Here is a 22118-nt window from a genome sequence, read left to right on the forward strand (position 1 = left end):
GAGGAACTGATGTATCAGGTAATAGCAGGTTAGGCCTGGAGGAATCTTAACAACAGAAATATGAGTGTTTTCAAATACTCTGCCTTCAGCCTTCAACCAAAACCATATTGTTCTCCATCCCACATGCTTCTCCAGGGGAAAAAGAAGTGGATGTGTTGTTGGTCTGATAGATGGGTTTGAGTCATCTGTGATAAACTTTTCCATCAAGTGTGTACTTCTACTGACACTTTAAGCTGTATTTAATAATAAATTATCAAGGAAAGACTGAGGCGCGATCTCATCATGGTCTGCAACTTCCTGAGGAGGGGAAGTGGAGGGGCAAGCATTGATCTCTTTTCTCTGATGACCAGTGATAGGACCCAAGAGAACAGCAGGAAGCTGTGGTGGGGGGTTAGGTTGGATATTAGGAAGAGGTTCTTCATCCAGAGAGTTGTTGGACATTGGAACAGGGTTCCCAGGGAAGTGGTCACAGCATCAAGCCTGACAGAGTTCAAAAAGCATTTGGACAATGCTCTTGTGCAGGGTGTGATTCTTGGGGTGTGCTGTTCTGGGCCAGGAGCTGGGCTTCGATGATCGTAGTGTGTCCCTTTCAACTCAGCATATTCTATGATTCTTTGACAATGCTCTGTCCCTGTACGAGGACAGTGCTCCCCTCTCTTATTAAAATCAACCGTGTATCAAGACAATACCCTTTTGAGCTTTTCATTACAGCACATTTCTTCTCTTGTACCTCTTCCAGATGGCTTGCTAGGTGTTAGCTGTCAATGAAATGCTCTTTCAATTAGAAGCTATATAAGAAGAAAAGTTGGATCAGCTCTGATGCCTTTTGGGTCATCGTATCTGAAGCAGTGTGAACTGCTATCTAGTGTTTTCCTTTCAGTTTCAAAGCAGGGTTTTCATTTACTTCATTTACTCCACTGCCAGTTTGCTATAAAATTAAACTATAACAGTAGAGAAAAAAAACCCCAAAGCAACAACCAAAACCAACAAAACTTGCCCATATCCAATCTGCTTTCATTAGTATCTTTATTTCTACTGCTAGCACTTCCTAATGTGGAGAAAGCCCTCATCTCATTGTTTGAGTCCAGTGAGAGAGTTTTTTGCTTACACTTGCTTTAAGCATTCAGAGACCAGGGTTGATAATATCTAGCCTAGGTTTTGAGGGATTGGGGAGGGGGTAGTCCTATAAAATGGAGTAGTAAGTGACTGGAATCTAAATACTTAATGAAATAGGGAACTGAATATTATGCAAAATGTACATCCTGAATATGACCACTTCAGGATCATTTTGACAGTCTGGACAGAAAAGTTAAAGTCTTTATTAAGCTAAATTTAAAATATTAAAAAAATGCAGATAAATTATAATTTCTATAGATTTTCTCAAAAAGCTGACAGTTCTTCAACAGTCTAGAAGGCTATGGTCCATCAGTCCACACCATATTGTGAGGCTGTGTGTGTACTTCTGTGTTTTACATAGAATTGCCATTGTCTCACTGGCAGCCTGCAACCTGAAGCTTAACATACATTTACTAAACTGCACTCTACTTAAACAGATCAAGTTTACACAAACTTTACAAAAAGCCAAAATGTAAACACATATTCATCTTGAATAATCCTTATATGCAGATTACAGAAGTATATTGTGCAGGTCTACCATGCCACTTTAAATGTTACAGAATAGAATAAAGTGAAATAGACTATTTCAGTTGGAAGGGAACTACAACAACCATCTAGTCCAACTACCTGATGAATTTCGGCCTGATTAATTTAAACGGCTTCTGAAGTAAGAAACAGCCAATCCTTTAAACAAAAACATTGCAGACAACGGAGAAGAAAGGGCAAGAAAGAATCTTTCTGTTGTTAAAACAAGTGCTGCCAGTTCATAAATGTTAGCAAGAATACAAGATTTTCTTTTATGCCTCATCTGTAGGCTCAGACAGATGTGTTCAGGCAATCTAGTTGTACTGACTGAAGGTGCTGTCCTCCTAATCTAGTGGGCCAAACCGACCTCAGCTGGAGATTTTAATCTGTTTCTCAGGGCTGGCAGAAGAAATTACATGTCAGTGGCTTGAGTTCAGAGTCTGACACCTTACCTTAAATTGCTAATGAGAAGGGTTAGGAGCAAAAGCAATCTGAAAGGTAATCTCAGGGAAATCAGACTTGCATCATCTTTCATAAAAAACCACATGCTGATGGCATAGCTGTGACAGTCCAAGTGAAGCAGCTGCAGCAGGAGCACATGTTCCCTCATGCCAGCTTTGCTATGACAACAGTGTGAGCTCCTCTGACAGGTGAAGCAGGCAACTGGGTTTATTAAACCACCACTAAGATTTGACAGATTTGATCTGTCAACACCCCAAAAGACTAAGACAATATTAACTTTATTTGGTGCATATCAGAGAGCAGCTAATTTGATACCCATAATTCCATTACAGAAAAAAAAAAGGAAGTTCATTAACATAGAAATACTTTTTGAATGGGGGAGAAAGTAATACACAATTGCATCACTGTTCTTGTTACCAGTTTTCCTCTGTGTCTAAGTGGTTTGTAGGTCCAATGTCAATAGACATAGATCTATTTCTTTTCTTCAGTGCTTCATTTGACTTTACACATGGTGATGAAAAAGACAGCAGGGATTGAGCAACCACTAAGAAGAAAAAAAGCAACTCATGAAAGGGCAGTATTGATGCCCTGCCCTGCAGCTCTGATACCCTCTAGTTGCATGTTCTAGACTACTTATAGGCAGAGTCACTGTGCTTACAGCTTAATGTATTGATCTATTTTAACTATTCTAAATATTTCTGGGATGCTTGTTCCTCTTTTTTCTAGGGAGTTCTCTATTTGTCTGACAATCCAAGCATTTATTGAAACCTGACAAACTCCTTTCAAAACTCAGTACCCAGAGATAATAAGATATGTCAGTGCTAATCTACAACTGCAAAGAGCCCTGTACAAAGCAGAAACATCTGGCAACTACAAAATACAGAAGAGCTACAGCAATATAAAATATTTAGCTTCAATTGCATGTTTCTGAAAAAAAGTCCTGATTACCTACTTGGAAATTTTTCCCTTAATAGGCTGATTTTCTTGTTGAATGTATTATAAAATAAGTTTTCTTAGGATATAATTAAATGCATTAAATAGCAGTTTTCTTTTAGTTTATTCTTAGTGTTCTTCACAAAAGATAAGAATTTGAGTTATATGATATATATATCTATATATAATATATAGATTATATATATATAATTATCTAATTATATAATAAATAGATCATTATTTCACCAGAACATATTAACATCTTGAAACACATTTTGAGTCATTCTAAATTCTGGTGATTTTCTAGGAATTTCTTTTATCTATGTGCTGTTGTGAGAGTGTGGGACTTATAAAATTCTGTGACTTCTTTAGTACTATAAACTCCTGTTTATGGATATGGATTAGGCAGCATAGCTCAGCCTCTCTGACTAGGTGACCTCAAGGGGAAGCAGATTAGGATATAATAATTAATACTTTCCTAAGACACCTCAGTTTCTAAAGCATCTCAAATACAGACATGAGGATGAGGTACTGCCTAAATTAAGCAATCATACATGCAACTACATAATAGAATTAAGAAAGTCCCAGACTTTGACTCTCTTGAACGTGTAGAGGAAGGAGTTAGGTTTGACTTTTAGTTTTTGGGATTTTATTCCCAGTGACTGCTGGGTAACTTTGAAGTCCTGCAAAAAGAAGTGTATACGAAGGCCAGGAAATGTTAAGAAGAATAAACATTTTACCTTTTCTCCCCTTCACCTCCACTCCCTATTCATCCTTTCTTCACATAACCTGTTTTCCCACTTCTTATCTGTGCTTATTTTGTCAGCTGTCCACAACTTTATTCAAATATTTTTGTCAGCTGTCCAAACTTTATTCAAATGTTTCTCTTTCCAGTCCTGTTCTATTTTGACTGACTAATCTGCATTTTTGAGGATAAAAAGTTAATGAGGAAAGGAAGGTGATTTGTGGGTTAAAAGCTATTTTGATTTTCCTTACATTGAGGGAAATGTGCTTACTTTATGTTTCGAGAACTACCCACCTCATGCAAGCTTGACAAGCACCTTCAAAATAACTCTGTCTTCCAAATAGATCACACCTCTGTTCTGAAAGGAGAAAGAATGTTTTCAACTTTATCATATTGCATTTTGGCAGCCCTTACAAGATAAATACAATTTTAATCTAGCTGTGAACCTAGGTCAAGCACAGATTATAAAGCTTAATACTTAAGGAGAAATCTGGAAAAGAAATATCTGATTTTAGCTTCATAAAGACCTTCTGCCTGTATCTTACATATTGAACTGGTACCATTTTTTCCTCTGCCTGCACAACTTCTTTCAGGTAATTTTTTGCAAGTTATTCCATTAAACTTCTATGTAACATCTTTATTAATTAAGGTCATAAATTAAAACATTTTGTGTCAGTAAAAAGGCCATCCTCCCTCAATTGCCCATTCCCCTTTCCACACTTTCTTCCCCCACCTTGTGCTGATACAAAAGTTGTCATTTGTGCTGTCCATGCGGAAAATCAGAAAGGAGAATTAGCTGTGTTTATCTGCTTTTTCTAACTTAAACTGTTGAACGACTGTCTCAGCCCATAGTGAGAAGTCAAATATCTGACTAAGCAATTTAGTGCTATTAGATTTGTGTTCTGGAATACAAAGTCTAAATATAAAACAGAGACAGAATTATGTGGGCTGAGGGCAATACACAAAAATGATCTTTGCAAAGATGGGTGTCTGCCAGGAAAGTGTTTCTTGCCTACAATCATTAGGCAGTGGAGAACTATTTTTAGAAGATTTGCTTGTCATTGCTCTGTACTATAGATAAACAGCATTAAAGTATATTCCTTAAAAAACAGAAAATAAAGGCAAGTTTTGCTCTAGAGATGTGGATTTATCCCTTTTTCATTGAAGTGCAGATGACCTCAAACAATTTCTTTCTTTTCTGTCTTCCATTCGTCTTGAAACTGAACTAGCCTTTATCTCACCTTTCTCACTGAACCTCTCAATGGCTTGCAGGGAAGGCTTTCTTTCTAACCTTTCCTCAGGAAAGCATACAGTAACAAGCTTTGTCTTTGGAAGCTAGGAAAATGGTGTAGGAATGATGATGTAGGAATGTAGGACTAGTTCCCTGCCTAAACAGTCAGATTTAATACAAGTCTTAAATTTGCAATGCATAGATCAATCAGCATCTCTGATGTGACTCTTACAGCTGCTAGAGATTAACTAGTGCCTCTACTCTGGTGCTTATTTCAGCTATGTCCTGCTCTCATCATTGGGTTCTGCTTTGTGGATAACTCTTGCTCAGTAGTTTCTCTGCCTTCCAGATAGTGCAGTGACAGGATCTCTTACAGAACTCTAAAATGAGCCTCCCGGTGTTGGGGTCCCTCCCCTGCCATGTAGCCCTGGGAGAGGGGCCCTGAGGGCACAGACACGGGGTTTCCCTGCCCCTGCTCAGCCTCGTTCCCATTGGTTGGTTTGTGTTCCCTGCGCGGGCAGAAGGACCCTCGGGTCCCGTGACTGGAACAGTTCCTCGGCTGAGCTCCGGCCATGCGGCTGGAGAAATAAACATCTCTCTGAAACATCTAGCAAGAATCTGTCTGTCCGTATATATTTCCTTTCCACGGGACTCCTGGTTTGATATATGCGTGTTGCAGGATCCCCACTGCAACAAATGGTGGAGAATGCGGGCAGAACGATCCCCGATCCCTAAGCGACTGATTTGTGTGAGTAAACCCTGGAAACTTTGGATTCCTCTTCTTGGTTTTGCTTTGCTATTCCATATCTAAACTATGGAGGAACCGTGGGAAGACTCTTGGCTCTCAGAGCCGCATATGGACATTTATCTTAAACTTAAAATGATTCTTGAACAACGATTTGTAAATTTTAGCTTGATTCAAGCTCAAAAAGAACTGAAACACTTCCTGGCATGGTTGTTTAAGAACTTTTTCTATGTTTCTTGGGATTTAATTCTTACCAAGGGCTTTTGGAAAACCGTTTGGACACAGTTAATACTGGAGTCAAAATATATGCCGATGGAAGAATATTTTCGTGAATATTATTTAGTTACCGAGACTGTTGAGCAATGTCAGCTGTGTCCTGGCGAAGGGAAGCCTGGCGCAGGGACCGTGCGGCCCAGGCCACGTGCACCGAGCGCTCTGCGAGCAGCAGCGAGGCAGTTCCCGCGCGCGGGCGGAGCCACGCAAGCCGCAGTGTCGGTGGCGGAGCGAGGCGCAGCGGGAGCGGCGGGACCCGGCGGTGCCTGCCCGGCCCCGCGCAGCGCGTGGTGGAGCGAGCCCCGGGAACGCCCGGCCGAGAGGGGCGGCGCGCGGGCGGCGGTGGCGGTGGAGCGGAGCCGCGCCCAGCCGAGACGTGCGCTGGAGCGGGGCGCGGGGGGGTCGTCGCTCGGGGGCCCGGCCGAGACGTGGGTGCAGCGCCCGGCAGCGGCAGCGAAGCTGCGACCAGAGGAGGCGACGCACGGAGAACTGAGCGGCCCGGCCCGGCCCGCGCAGCCCCGAACGCGACCCCGGGAAGAGCGCGCAGGCACCAGCAGCCCCGACAATTCCAACACGGGAGCGACCGAAAGAGAGAGCAAAGACGCAGCGAGACAGAAAACAGCAGCCACTCGGAAAAAGGAAAAGATCATAGTAACTAAGACCTTAGGGATAGTAAAATGGTATAATGTTAAGCAAAATTATGGTTTTATAACAAGGTGTGACAACCAGCAAGACATATTCGTGCATAGAACTGCTATTAAAAAGAATAACCCTGAAAAATGCATCCCAAGCTTGGGAGATGGAGAGGTAGTGGAATTCAAAATTATACGAGGTAGAAAAGGGTTACAAGCATCGCAGGTCACTGGGCCTGATGGTGTTCCTGTAAAAGGCAGTATGTATGCTAAAAATCGTAGTCATGTTAGACAATATCTCCCTTGTAAACCCCCCCTACAGTCTCCCTTTCCTAATCCCACCTTTCCCTTTTACCCTATGTCCTATTACCCCCAGTGTATTCCCAATCCGTTTTTTCACCCATGGTTTCCCTCACAAAACCATGCTTTTGCCAGTTGTTTCCCCAAAAATCCCTTTCCAATGCCGAGTGGGGGATGAAAAGGGGAAGGGAAGAAGTTAAACCCTCTCCTGCCTCAGTTACCCCACAAAGCATGCTCAGAGTTCTGTCTCCCTTCTGTCAGCCCTAAGATGTTCCACAGAATCTGTTTGGACATTTATAGACTCAGGAGGGTGGCTTGTTTTGTTTTGAAACTGTTCTTGTTATGTTTATCCAGTTGTTTTCATTCTCCTTTTATTAAAATAAAACGGGTGAGGTGTTGGGGTCCCTCCCCTGCCATGGAGCCCTGGGAGAGGGGCCCTGAGGGCACAGACACGGGGTTTCCCTGCCCCTGCTCAGCCTCGTTCCCATGGGTTGGTTTGTGTTCCCTGCGCGGGCAGAAGGACCCTTGGTCCCGTGACTGGAGCAGTTCCTGGGCAGAGCCCCGGCCATGCGGCTGGAGAAATAAACATCTCTCTGAAACATCTAGCAAGAATCTGTCTGTCCGTATATATTTCCTTTCCACGGGACTCCTGGTTTGATATATGCGTGTTGCAGGATCCCCACTGCAACATCCCACTACTGTGCAGCCTCAATCAATGGAACTGTGTTCCTGTAACTGCACAGAGCTATTATCAAGCACATATAGAGTATAAATGAGATTTAAGAGGAGAGAATTGAAATTATTTACTCTTTATCACTTTTATTAGTCAGAAAAGGTTTTAATCATGTGGCATTTTTCTTCCTGTGGTCTGCCAACTGCAAAGGGATTATTGAGGGAGGAAAAAAAAGCCAAATTCATTAAAATCTGGTTCTTTAGGTAAACAGCACTGGCTAATGTCCATGTAGCATAACTGTTCTCATCTGTCTTCATGTATCATTATCCATAGAATGCTGCAAGTAGGAAAACTCTGCTTTAACTTGAGGGGAAGTTCTGTACTTCTTTGGGTTTTTTTCGTTTTGTACATCTGTGGTGCCACAGATGGCTGCAGATCTGCTGCACAATCATTGGCATCATTGCCTCCACATTTTAATGTAAAAGAGTTCTAAGTGGGCTTGCAAGCTCCTAACAAGCAGTAGTCAGGATTGTCTTAGCACTGAGGTCAACTGTTCCTGGTTTCTTGGACTGCTAGCTACAGTGCTGTGCACTATCATCATGCTGACTCTGGGCAGCTCTGGAGGGGCACTTGGAACCAGTGCGTTGTTGCAGTGAAGGATCTGAGAGTAAAGAAGTACCTGGACTTGAAGTGAAAACTGCTTCTAGCTGGTCAAGATGTAAAGTGTCTGACTGGTCGGTTGAATTATGGAATCATAAGTTCATGGATGTAAGCGCCATCTGCAAGATGGGAAGCACAGATAAGTGACTGCACAGTTCTCTCAGCCATAATGGAATCTGATGTGCTGTGCAGTGATCTGGCATCAGGACAGATCACTCAGAATCTCTCTCTCCTGTGCTCCAATGACTATTAGTACATCTCGAAAGAATTTTAACTGGCATGCAACTAGACTTTCAGCTTTCTGATAAGACAGTCTCAGTTCTTCCCAAGTTTTTAGTAACACAAGACATGAAGTTTGGAACTTCCAAAATAAGGATCGAGATAGTAAAGGCACTTCCATTAACAGAGGGAATGTTGACTTATGTATGTGTCTTCATTTCTATTCATATATCAGATATTCAGCCTTATGCAGCCTGAAGAAAACATTCAGATAAAGTTATTGTAGGAAGATGTATTGACTGATTTTTTTAGAAGTAATTGTGCCCAGCAGTCCCTGCTAGTCAATACTATGCTTAGCTAATGCTCTCAAAAGCTGCCTCTGAAAGCTGGTTTGTTACTGCTTAATAGCTTTTATTGACATAGACTATGTGAAACTGTATGCAGTTCCAAAATTGATTTTTTTTTTGTTGCATTCAAGTCTGGTTATATGCCATTGTCACTTTTTGGAGCAAATTAGTGAACTGTCATGTCTATCAAGAGAAACTGAACTGAGAACCATGGAATGCAAACGCTGTGCAACAATAAGTAATAGGAAACCACTATGAAACAGTCAATGTAAAGTACTAAAATCAGAAAGTAACTGGGTTCATTTAATCAAAATGACAGCCTCGGTGTGCATGGACTGGTGAATATTTGACGTAGCAAGGAGAAAAAAAATATAAGAAGGCTGCTCCATTTTTAAATGGAAATAAGTAGCTAGAAAAGTCTTTACAGAACATTTTAACTCAGCTGCTGTCAAGACCCTCAGTGGGCCCACAGACTCTAGTTATCTTGATCAATCTGTAACCATCATTTTCCATGAGCCTTCTCTGGAACACCTTCCCCATCTGCCAGGCTTTGGCTGCCTCTGTTCACAGGCAACTACGGTGTGATACAGCTGTGTAATGTTGGATCAGGCTGCTCTGTAAACAGCTAGGTCAGGAGAAAGCTGTGAGAAGCCTCAAATGGGACTAGGATGCACATTTTCATCCATGCACACTCCACCTGTTGTCTCAGGAGCTGCATTTCAGCTCAGCCCTTGCTGTTATGTGGATGCACCTGTGCTGATCCTGCTTCACTGAAAGTAGGAATGAGACTACCAACAGGACAAAGATCAGCTGAACAAAAAGGCAGTTTATTTGTATTCCTAACTGACTTTAGTTTAAGCAACCACAGAGCCGGTTTATTTGAGTAAAATTATGCAGGATTAGGGACTAGGACCATATGAAGTAACAATAAATACATGACTCATTCATGCAAAGAAGGTATGTAAAAAGGGGAAATTATTCCCGATTACAAAACTATTTAAGAATGGAAGTGAAAATATCTTCTTATTCCCTTGTACTGTTATTATGTGAGATTAAATTGAAAATAAATCAGGTATGATAAACAAAATCTATATCTATACTGTTGTATACAGTATTTAGTAAAAAGCAGCTTGCTAACTTTTCATATAAAATCTAAAAATTCCAGCAACTACTCCAGCCAGTGTTTTTTTAGCCACAAAATACCTAATAGATACTGAAATCTATTTTCAATAGCCTTAAGAGATTCTTGGGAGACTTAAGAGAATCATCTTATCCCATGGCTCCACCTGGGCAGTCAGCCTGGTTACTTAGTTAAATCTCAGGTAACCTTCTCATAATGGGTGGGTTTTTATGGCAGGAAAGAAGTTTGTGAGCCTTTGAGCTGACTACCAAGCCAAGATGGTTGATGAACACCAGGTTGTGAACTATTGGTTGTGTAAATCCAAAGAGTCTGCTGTAGTTCTATGTGTGGGACTCACAAGGTGTCAGTGATCCCAGAGGAAAAAAAAAAAAAATTAGGCTGCAGGAATAAGAAAGCCAAATTGCACTTGGCAGTTGCACTGGGATAGACATGTCATTTCTTGGCCCCACTGTCTGCATCCCTTCTATTTGCTCTGTAGAGACCCTAATGCTCTGAATGCTGACTTTGTGCTATTTTAGCTGCTTCACTGTGCAGAACTCTGCCACACTGCAGTATACAGATACAGACCTTGCTGCTCTTGATCTGTACAGGGATGGATATTGCCCTGTGCTTGTCTGCTTTGTAATTGGCCACCACATACACTACAGGAGGGACAGCTTGTACCTCCGCTTCTGACCCAAAGACAGCTGGGCAGCTGCTTGTTTCCTGCGTTCATCTTTTTCTGGATAGTAGGTCATAGTAAGTGATCCTATAAGGGTTTAAAACTGCATATTTTTGGACATCAGGTCATTATCTAATTTTGGAGTATTGTAATGGGAATGTAATTTCTAGTGAGATCTTTTCTATAAACACCATCTCCTATTCTTTTCCACCCATACAACTTAGCAAAGGATGGAGGTCAGATCTAGCATTGCAGGCTAGTCTCCCCTCTGTGATGGAGGCAGGACAGCTTCCCTGCTGCCTCTGGTCACCTTTAAAGAGATGTAACCTTATTTCTTCCCAGCACTGTGCTGGTTTTTTGCCTTTACCTCTTAGTTTCGTGCTGTTCCATTGCTGTGCATCAGAAAACAAAGCAAGCTGTGCAATCCTAATGTACGAAAAGCCTCTGTGCACTGTGACAACCTCAGTAACCTTTGTATACAGTATGTGCAGTCTAACAGTACCAGCAGCATCCAAACCTGCTTATCAGCACGCCAAGCCAGCATGGAATGCCCCGAGCGGAACTGATCTGCAGCAGCTAGTTTGTAACTCAAGGGCATAGGACTTTTATTTATCTTGTCTTCAGAGGATAAAAACTCCCACAAGGCTTGCAACTTTCTGCTTTGTTATTCCATGGTAGATTCTATGCATATTAACCTGCTCAGTATCAACATCTAGGACAAATTTAGCATCTAGAGTAACTGTAACTGATTTCAATGTTGTTGTTTGCTTGGAAATCATACACTTACCATAAATTGTAAAAGCCACAGGGCTCTGAAACAGTTTTCAAAGATGGCAGTGAGCCAGCTTTAGTGCCAGTCTGACAGGGCTTGAGCATGTAAACCAAAGCTTTTCAGTGTGCTTAACATCATGTGTTTAAAAAAAAAATCATCAATGTCCAACAGTGTCCTAATTTGCAGACACAGAAGTTATTTTTGTTTCTATTAAATTTTAGCTCCTGTTAACACTTGTGTCAGCAGATACAACAAAACATACTAATAGGAGAAAAGACTTTTGAATGCTACTTTATAACGAGAACACAACATTAATTAGCAATTAATGACTTTCACAGGAGATTAATTTAGTGTGCTGTAAGAGAGGAAGCTCCTTTGGCACTAGAGGGAGTTGCTGTTTCCCAGCAATAAACCTGTCCCATGCAGCTGAAGTTCAAACATATGGGGACTTTATTGGTTTACAGAGTTTGTATGCAAACTGTCAGAGCAAAAGACAAGATAGAGACAGAGGAAGCATTACACCAAATGTTTCTGAACAAAATGTGGTACAAAGTGAAGTTTATGGCCAGTAAACATGTCACTTTTTATTGTGATTCCTAAAGTTAATGAATGAGTTGAATTAATATCCTACTTTGTAATAACAGTGAACTTAGCAGTTTATGGCTTAGCTTCTAAGTTTGCAAGAGTATTTATTTGAATGTTTTAAACTGTTTAGTGTGCTGGCCTTGAGGATGGTAAAATGCACAACACACACAAGCTTTGACCATTCAACATTCATCATCAGTAACACAATTAGAAGTCTTCTGAAGTGTGTGAGCTGTCCAAATTATAATGTAATGGAAAGTTGGATTTCTAGTCATTAATTACCATATTAACTGGGCACTTTCATGCACCTTTAAACCTTGGAAATTTAATTAGAATATTGGATTAAAGAAAAATACAATTTAGTCTTTATTCACAAGGAAGAGTGAAATATATAAGCTTTGTAGGATAGGCTATTGCAGATATACACAGGCAATTTTGAGAATGCATTAAGTGAAGAAAAATCTTTGGCATCAGCCACATTCCCTGAGTGTTCTTCCCTTTTGAGGAAATGGAGCATGTTTCTTTTTTAAATATTTGCTGAATTCTTTGGAAACCATGCCTAAGTGGAATATTTTTCTTATGATGCTGAAATGTGTTTGCTCTTTGGGTTCTTCTGTTTGCTCTGTGACTCCCAAAATAACGCATTCAGGTTCTCTTCTCATGCTATGGTAGGTCAAGGAGAACTTTTCTGGAGGCATGAAATCTGAAGTTCTTGAACTTTTCCAGCTCTTTTCAATACTCTGTGAGGACTTTTACACTTATTCAGGAAGATGTCTTCATAATAATCTGAATTATTTTGCTTTCCCTTTGCATCTGAGTGTGGTCTCCTTAGTAAGACCAAGGTTATTAATTACTTTAAATCCAGAAGTTGGGGCTTTGACACTGTTATAATTCATAGAAATATAACCTAATTAATGTATTATGTCTGTGGGGAAAGCTAACCACTGTGAAGTCTAGGTTCTATTGCTTAACTTCTGTGATTAGTGGCTTTTTATTAGAAACTCTGCAGTTCTGGCAATACATTAGTTTTAAGCCGGACACTGGTGCACAAAGCAATACATTTCCCATTTGCGTTCTAACTGGCAGTCCATTCGACTCCTGGTAGAACTCCTGTGAGGAATTAATCAGATTTAATGAGGCCCTCATTGTCTTCTTTTTGATGTTATGCACTCTGCTGGTGCACCCTTGCAAAATGCCATAATGTATTAGATGTTTTGCTTCTTCCTACATGCATTTTGTGACATGTTTTCCTAGATTGTGCTGGCTATCACAGAATGTAAGGCTTCATGTGATACTTTGCTTGACTTTGATTTTGAGTTCTGTAAGCATACCCCTTATTCCCCTGTGGAGCTGAGCTTCATACCCGAGTTGTCCTTTTTACTGACATTTTGAATTTTCAGTCACGTCTGCTGAGTCAGATTGCCATCCATCTGCTAGAAGCCTTGCTCTGGACTAGAGTAGATCTTGAGCTAGGTCTAAATAATGTGCCCAGATTTAATTCTAAATCTGCCAGTCTTTTAAGCCCTTTCTGAAGCTTTTTTACTATGCCCTGCATTTCAATATTCTTTTCCTTCGTGAGAAAACAAATTTGATTCTGCAGTTTTCATTCAGCCACAGATACCGTAATGTACCTTGTACCATAGATAAACCCCTAGTTTTACTTTGCATTTCTATGCTGCAGTGTCACTGCCTCCTTTGATCTGTGTTAACAAGAGATGCCTAAACATACCATGTATTTCAGCACCAGCCACCGTAAAAAGGTGACCTTCTCAATGTCATTTTTACTTTTAATGATACCTATTGCTTTTGTGTAAACTGTGCAACAATGTTTGAACTTCCTTCCATTGTCTGCTGGATTTCTAGAGAGTAAGAGCTGTGATTAAACCTTTAAAATATGTATTTTGATTTTATTTCTGATGTTATGTGACATTAAGTAGACTCTGGGAAACAGGATGCATAACAGAGCTCAACTACATTTGATTTGATTGCTTTGATTCTAGTTGGGTTTGAATTTCTTTATCTTCTGCATTATGTAGCACAATTTTTTCAGAGACCCAGCTCTTCCCAAAGGGTGCCACTAACAGTACAGGGATGCACAGGAAGTTCAGTAACCAGTGACACAGGAAGCTGTGTGCTTCCTGGTCAGTCCTTCCATGAGTGTATTACTGGATAGCTAAGGGCAGCATTCATGAGAAAAATAGAACTTTATTCTCCAAGGGAGAAACATTAACTGCATTGTGTTACAGATTGTAAATGAAAAATGTACTGCCTTGGTTCTACATTACAAATGGAGATTCATCCCTTTTCTGTAAACTTACACTGTTTATTTCTATTGTCCGTCTTGGTTGAAGCAAACTGCTCTTGGCCAAATAAGAAGTTGGTAACCTTTGACTTGAACTAAAGTGGAGAATTTTCCTGAGAAAGAAGCTGATACAAGAGTATTTTTCTACCTTCCCTTCACTTTTATTTTTTCCTTTCATCAAGACTCAAGCCTGAAGAACACGTACTGCATTTAAAGCCAACTTCATAGAGTTATGCTTGTTTTATGCTAGGGAATTGTTAGGAAAAAAACAAAGTGGAAAGAAATTGTTTCATAGATTTTTTTCCTATATTTATTAATTAATAAGGCCATTAGTACCTCTGAATGCACAAACACGGTTCCTATCCTCTGTGAAGAAAATTTACTTGAGCACAAGGAATGTGTCAGAATCGTTACACATAAAATTTGTGTTGATAGGAGTGGTATTTGCCTTCAAAACTACTAAACGAAAGAAAAATAATCTTAAAACCTTTGGCATCACCTCATCAGTTTACTTTCATGCAGACAATACTCTTTTCTCCCCTTAAAACCTTCTCTTTCTTGTGTGATGGCTTGGGTTGGCTTGCTTACATATGTTTCCCTTTGTAATATTTTCCTAAGATTCAAATTACCCTGAAATGCTTGCCTGTGGGTGATGGCCTCTGACTTATTTCTGGTGCACTGCATCATCAAACAACATCAGTTTTCCTTCTGAAACTCTATGAAAGTGAGAAAATGCTGTGATTATGTCAGGAGACTTGCCTTTTCTTTCTCCCTGGGTTATAAACTTCCTGGCAGTTAACTGCCAGGATTTGGACACGTTTGGTTTATGCGTAGCCTCTGAAGACTTCATCTAACCTATCCTTTTTTGGCAAACTCCCCATTACACTCTTAGGCTGACACTGGAGCAGCTCCATCTCCACTGGGATTTCTACAGTAGACCAGCTGCTTTTGTTGCTATCAGAAGTGTTGTCTAAACTTGGTTAGAACAGAACTTGCTGGCAAAAATAAGGCGATAGCAACTGCCAAAGACTTTGCTGGTGTTCTAAATGTGGTGTAGCAGACCTCAGTGTTGTTAGCAAAAATATATGAATATCTAAACCTCTTTCATACTGACTGATTCTTGTCTTTGTTTCTGCCTATAAACCCCATTTTTCCTGGTCAGCAATACAATTCTATGCCCTTCTCTACTAAAAGCAGAACAAATTTTATTTCTGACATGAAGCAATCTGGGAACAGATTAAATTAGTATGGGCTGTGTTTTCTCATAATAAGACCCTATTCTAGTTTATGAAGCACATTCTGTGTATGAGCTTATTTATAGCTTTTAGATGATGATTTTGTTCAAGGAGTGTAAAAAAAACCCAAAAAAAGTGGTGCATGATCTTTTGAAGACCTTTCCTGTTCCATTTGATATTTATACTAAAACCTCAGATCCTTTCTACTTGTTTTTCATTAAGTGCTTTGAAAAGTCTGTGGAGAACATATTTGGACAGGGAAAGTTTTTATTGAGACCATTCAAAGCTTTGCTATATTGTTTGTTTAAATGTTCATTTCTGATGACAGTTTCAAATATTTATGAGATGATTTTAGAGATCCAGTGCCTGTCTTGTCAGTTAGGGGTTGACCTCTCCTGATCAGGATTTCAAGGTCCCCCAGAATTGTTTCTTATTTTTTCCCCAATAGGGTAGTAAGATTAAACATTTGTCCTTCATTTCATACAAATGGGATGTCAGAAAAATAGAACAAATTTCTCCAGCCTCCTTGTAGCTTATAAAGTAGGAAGAAAATTGTCTGTGTGTGCAAACCCTTAGATTCTTCCTCTCATTGTCATTTCAGGTTGCTAGCACCTGAAATCTGTTTTATCAACTTTCATAACTTTAATGTTACTTCATTTTCTGAAAGTATAGCCCTATTTTTAGGCTATAACACAGTATAGTAGGGAGAAGTTTATGACTGACTGAAGCTGGCAGAGCTCAGAGTTTAGAATGTCTGGATTTGTGGAACTTCCTTTAAGGAGTGCCTGTTCCAGGCATCCTTTATGGAAAAGACCAAGGTCAGGAAAAGTTAAACTGAAAAATGGCCGCTTCCTGAACTTATACTATGCTTATTCTAAAAACTTAGCATTTGTTTCTACCTTTTAAATCATGGCAAATACTCTTATATCGAGCCATCTATGAATGCACATTCTACTTTGCAGAACAGGCTCTCAAAAGTCAAAGACCAAAGCTGACAGCTGAGTTTTAGAAACCAGAGGGACAGAATCATAATTCAGCTCTTTGCATATTTTAGGTTATCTCCACTGGATACTTCTGTCAAGGCTGAGTATGGTATGAGATAGTAAGCATTACGTGCAAATTCACCAGAGAAGAGGGAGAAAAAAATACACCTGTCTTCTTCTGTCCAGCAACTTGAAGAGGATTGGATAAATGATCTTGTCAGTCTTTTATAAGCCCCACTTTATACCATTCTTCAGAATCAAGGAAGATAACAGTCTGTGCTGTGGGGTCCTGTTGAACATAATGTTGCCTATCTATCAGATATAAACCTACATTTATAGACCACATTTGCATGAGGTGGGAAATACTCAGCACATTCCTTTTATGTTTTGTTTTGTTTTGTTTGGGTTTTTAAAAGCTAATCTTAGTTATTGTAATATGTAAGAAAATTTTGGTTCATGTGTTTTTCACGAGCTCTTTTAATTTGTCTGTTATTAGCCAAATGTAAAATCACTCAGTGGTGAACCCTGGGAAAAAAAGATGTCATCCACAGCTTGGGATAATTACACACCTCACATATTCTAGAGTTAATTAAAGTATGACCCCCCAAAACTATAAACCCCCAAACTATAAAAAAACCCCCAAGCTTTACTGCCTTTTACTCCCTTTTACGTGCTTATTGACTGATTTTTATTGGTAGGAGCTAAAATTTAGAACCAAGTGGTAAAATATATTTCAGTAGTTTATTGAATTTACAAGAGATTTATTTTGATAGTAAAAAGTAGTTAAAATATAGGTGTCATGACTTGCTTTAAAGGTCTTGCTTTTTTATGTGTTTACAGTACTCATAAAGAAGTAGGAAATCTGTATGGTCTGCACAGCTTCCAAAACATTGTCATGAAAAATGGAGTGAACATTATGCATGTTTTAATAGGAGGTTCTGCAGCTTTAGGAAGTGTTTCAAACATATTCTGTCATTTGTCATGTCTATATATTTTAATCCCACATATTGAAATACGTACGAGTGTTCTTAGTGCAGATTTGTAGGTAAAAAAGGAGGCAGTCATGTTGCATTAGAAACTTGTATTTGTTTTAATTAGGTTTCTGCAGATGAATCTGCTTGCAGAATGGAGACTGAAATTAGTAATCAAAAGTAGTTTCTGCATAAGTAGTTGTTAGAAAATTTTATTGACTGAACTTTTCATCCTATTCTCAGTGCCAAAAAATCTTAAATGTTTGTGTTTTGGTTTTGATTTCTAGTGCATAGTTCTTTCCTTTTATTTTTTTTTTAACTGCCATCTCCTTGTGTGGTGAATTCTAACATTACCTGAATAGTATTTTTAAAGATGGTGTGAGCAAAATAGAGCTCTGCTGTAGGTGAGTAACGGGCTTAGAGACCAGTCCAATTTGAATGAGACTTTTTTTTAGTCTGTAAGATACTGCTTGCTGATATCAAACAGCTACACAAATTGCTGTTTGTACTGGAGTATGAGACCAGAGCCCAAGCAGCATAAACTAGCATTATTTTATCAATAAATACACACTCTGCAGCATAAATGCTCTATAGCAATACTTTTTGGAGGTACAAGTGGTTTTGTAGTTTAGGCATAAGATTACAAGTGCATAGATGTCTCATTTAGAAAGTGGATGGACACCAAGCTGGGTGCTATTACACTGATACATGGCCTCATGCCATATGAATAATAAATTTTGAAATATGACAAATTCCACTGGAACCACGCAGCTCTCCAAAAAAGGGGGATAAAAGAGAGCTTGAGCAATGGTTTGAGATATGAGTGACACTGAGTAAACTCACTTTGGTCTTGAATCTGAATTTGACCTTTAGTGGGCTAGTATATTTTTCAAATCCCTAAATGTTTAACCACAGAGCTAGAAAAACGGGCAGTAAAAATGCCTGCAGACTGTTAAGGTTTGGTATATCGACATTTATCTGTAATTCCACATCAAACCAAAAAAGGTTTCTGTTATCCAGCTGGTTATGCTGGATAATCACAGTGTTTTCTTCTGGCCTCAGTGTATGAATGAATTTATTTTAAAGAACTGTATTTGTGACTGCCCATAAATACTGTTCAAAGGTGAGCTGGCATGGAATAAAGCTATTCTCACTAGCTAAAATACACAATATATAGTGTAAGTGATATTTGTGCTCACTTAGCTTTTTATGCTCACTTAGTTTCTTTTATGTACTGGCTTCCTATTTGTTTCCCGCTGCAGTTCAAAGGGTTGATTCTAGCCATGCAGAAAATACCTTTCATCATGGTTGTCATACACATCACTTCCTCATGCACATTTAATGACATCCAATGCAAATATATACACAATGTGCATAATATGAACTACCATTTTATCCAGCTACCAATCCCAAAGTTTGTATTCCACAGGATCAGCCATTTTGATCAAGTTTTGTTTCAACTGGTCTAACCTGCAAATTACAGAGCAGCGCACTGTAGTTGAGTAAACAAGCTATGAGAGTCTAGCTGTGACAGCAGAAGCCTCAGCCCACATGCAATGCCTTGTGGTTGAGTATATTAACCTGCAGGCAAGTGTCTGTCTCCTGGGCTCAATTGTTTCTGGCAGTAAAGGTAGTTTGGTTACTCTTTCCCATATGCTGTGTCTCTCTTGGCTGTTTCCCTGTCACCAGCTTTGAGTTAAGTGAGGTTTAGACAGGTGGTTATGCTGGTGGATGAGAAGCTTTTGACAACAGGATGAAGTGTGGCATAGCAGCATGTTTGGCATACACTGCAGGCTTACAGGCACAATGGAGGGGGGATAAGATGGATACTGGCTCAGCAAAGCTAATGCTAAAGTTGGCAGACTGCAAAGTTAGTGGCTGTTTCTCCATGTTCTTGAACTCCTCAGGTCAGAAGCCTGCTACTCATGGATGATGTGCTGGTTAATTCTAAGTAAAACAATTATATAAGAGACAATATTACAATTCTTGTACTGTGTTATTTAAAAGGCCAGATTAGAGAGTCACCGCTTCTTTTAAACCTTTGAGTCCAGGAACCTATGACACTGAATCTAAAGGAGGACTGGAGGAGAAGCTGCTGTGCACTGTTCCACCTGTTCCATTCACTCTCTTCCAGCTGCAGGGGACAATTGGGAAGCCTTAGGGACAGTAGGCTTGGTGCAGGTCTTACCATGGCATGAGATGAACTTTAGGAATAATGTCCATTCCGGTGCTGACACCTATAGACAGTGGGGAAAGTAGTGCATAAAGTGGTATGCTTTTGCCGTAAGTATTGCCTACAGTTTAGTGACTGATGGACTTAGTCTCCAAAGCTCATGCGAAATGAAGCAGTGTCTCAGAAGGGCTCTGCAGGGCAAGAAGGCAGAGATGGAAAAACTGAGCAAATCTTGGGGCATTTCCATGGAATATGTTCAATACTTGAATGTGGGCTGGGCAGAAATAGTTTCTGTAAATTTCTCCACATGATTACGATGGTGAGAAGTTGTGTGGAAATCTGGTGGTGGAAGGAGATAAAAAGAAATTGGAAAGTAATTTGAGAAAACTGTTTACGAGCAGAGTGTTAAAAAGGTAGAGAAACCCAAAGCAACATGACCAGAAAACATGAATTAGCAAATGGATTATGAGCTGACCTTGTTCTAGAAGCTAAAACTGCGTAGTTTAGCAAAGGACAGAGAAAGGTCTCTGTTTCTGGATAAGAGCAAAGAGTACTGAATTTTTCCTACCAGATGTTTTGCTTTCTAAAAGGCGGGATAAATAATGAGTTATTTTGATTCTTTTGGATTCTTAATAAAATAAGTAAAATTTTGGTTTGGTCAGAGAGTGAAAATAACATTCTAAAGGAGGACTGTAACATAGCAGCTGTGTTACCTTGGAAACAGTGTGAGCCTTTATCAGGCAGGTTGCATTAATAAATAGCTAATTAAGAGTACTTGCAACAAAGCATACATCATGTGGTATTGCATCACACTAAGTGTGTATTACCCTGAACTCTAGCTCTACTGGGACAAACCACTAGCTAGTAAAATAAATACAGGTTCAGTCATTTCAAAGAGCATTAATAACTTAAAACAAATGAGGTCAGGAGCTCTCTCATATCAAGATTGCTATGAAAGGTTGTCCAGGTCTGCCAGGTTGCAATATTGTACAAACTAGGAAAGGAAACAGGATGAGAAGAATAACATGTTCTTTTGCTTCAGTAAAATATAAAAGTTGCATTTGTGACAATGCCTGACTCAAAGCCACCATTGGTTGACCAAGAAGAAGGAATCCTTAGTATATGAAAAGCTATACCATAGGTTAAACCAAAGGTCTTTCTAGTCCAGCACTTTATTCCTTTCACAAGTAGGTGTTTAGAGAAAGACTAAGAACAGGGCAGGGATTAGTTAATCAATAAAGTAAAAACAGTCTTTGAGGATCAGAAGTTTAGAGGCTTTCTGAACTTCAAATACACCCAAAAATACTTTGGTCAACCTTGTTTAAAGGTTGTTCAAGAACAACTGGCTTTTTAATCCTTCTAGATGTTTAGCATCTGAAACCATCTCCATAAGAATGAGTTTTATGAGTGTAAATCATGTGAGAAAATAGTTTCTTGGGCTTGTTTCAAACCAGTTACCCTATAGGTCTTGTTTCATGAGAAACAGTGAAGAATGACTCCTGTTAACCTGAATATCATTTTATACACTCGTCGTTCCTTTTTCAACTGAAAACCCTGCTCAGAGAACTCTCTCTTCATATAAAAGCTGGGATTTACACTTTTCTCTTTCTACTCTGTCCTTTTTGAAGGAATATTATAAATGCAGGGTTCTATAGATACTGGCTGTACTATGGATTTATATAGCAGCAAGCTGTTATTTCTGTTTTTCCTAATGAGCTTATCACAGCTGTTTTGTTTGATTACCCTTGAACGCTGACTGAGATGGAGTTTTCAGAGGACTATTTAAAATGTCTCCAAGATCTCCTGCCTGAGAGGCTATAGCTAATTTATAGATCATCATGCCTGCATAGTAAGAGCTATTTTCTCCCCATGTGCTTTACTTTGGTTTTTAGCAAGATTAAATTTCAGGTGCCATTTTATTAGTGATTTAGTCACTACTGTGAGATCCTTCTGCTCTTTTTTCACATTTGATTCTAGTTTTAACTACAAGCAAATGAAGAGATTCTGATTTAAGAAGATACTAAACAACACAGAACCCAACTCATAGTGGTTTCTCTCTATTTGAGAAGTGACCATTTATTCCTGTGTTTCGTTTCCCATCTACTAACTAGGTTATAACATACAACAGGGCTTCTTATGTTACCACATCACAGCAATCCTTCCAGCAGCAACGAAGCAGGTTTTATGACTTGGCAAAACTCTCCTAGGGCATAACATACTTACAGCCTGCTACCCCTTTTATTTCAGAAACTTCCTGATGAGTGCACCATTGTTACTTGACTTTTATTGTACAGAAAGATATGGAGAGGCTTCTTTATTCTTGTGTAAGGTGGCAGAATTATCTTCCAGTGTCCTGGGTTGCAGTGTATTCTATTACCATCCCCATCAGCTGTTAAAATCAGGTGGGGCAGTGTTTCCTTGCCTCCTTCCCCCC

The 22118-nt window shown here is 39.5% G+C and overlaps 1 long non-coding RNA gene across 1 annotated transcript; it reads left to right on the top strand.

The window, feature by feature from the left end:
* Positions 1-291: 291 nt before the first annotated feature.
* LOC121672016 lies at positions 292-16272 on the top strand. The gene is made up of 3 exons (XR_006018724.1): positions 292-383; positions 10039-10041; positions 16262-16272. It is a non-coding gene; the product is annotated as an uncharacterized LOC121672016 (long non-coding RNA).
* Positions 16273-22118: the final 5846 nt, after the last annotated feature.

Source organism: Corvus kubaryi, unplaced genomic scaffold (genome assembly GCF_017639235.1).
Source record: "Corvus kubaryi isolate FWS band 111438036 unplaced genomic scaffold, C.kubaryi_AGA036_p1.0 37398, whole genome shotgun sequence".
NCBI lineage: Eukaryota > Metazoa > Chordata > Aves > Passeriformes > Corvidae > Corvus > Corvus kubaryi.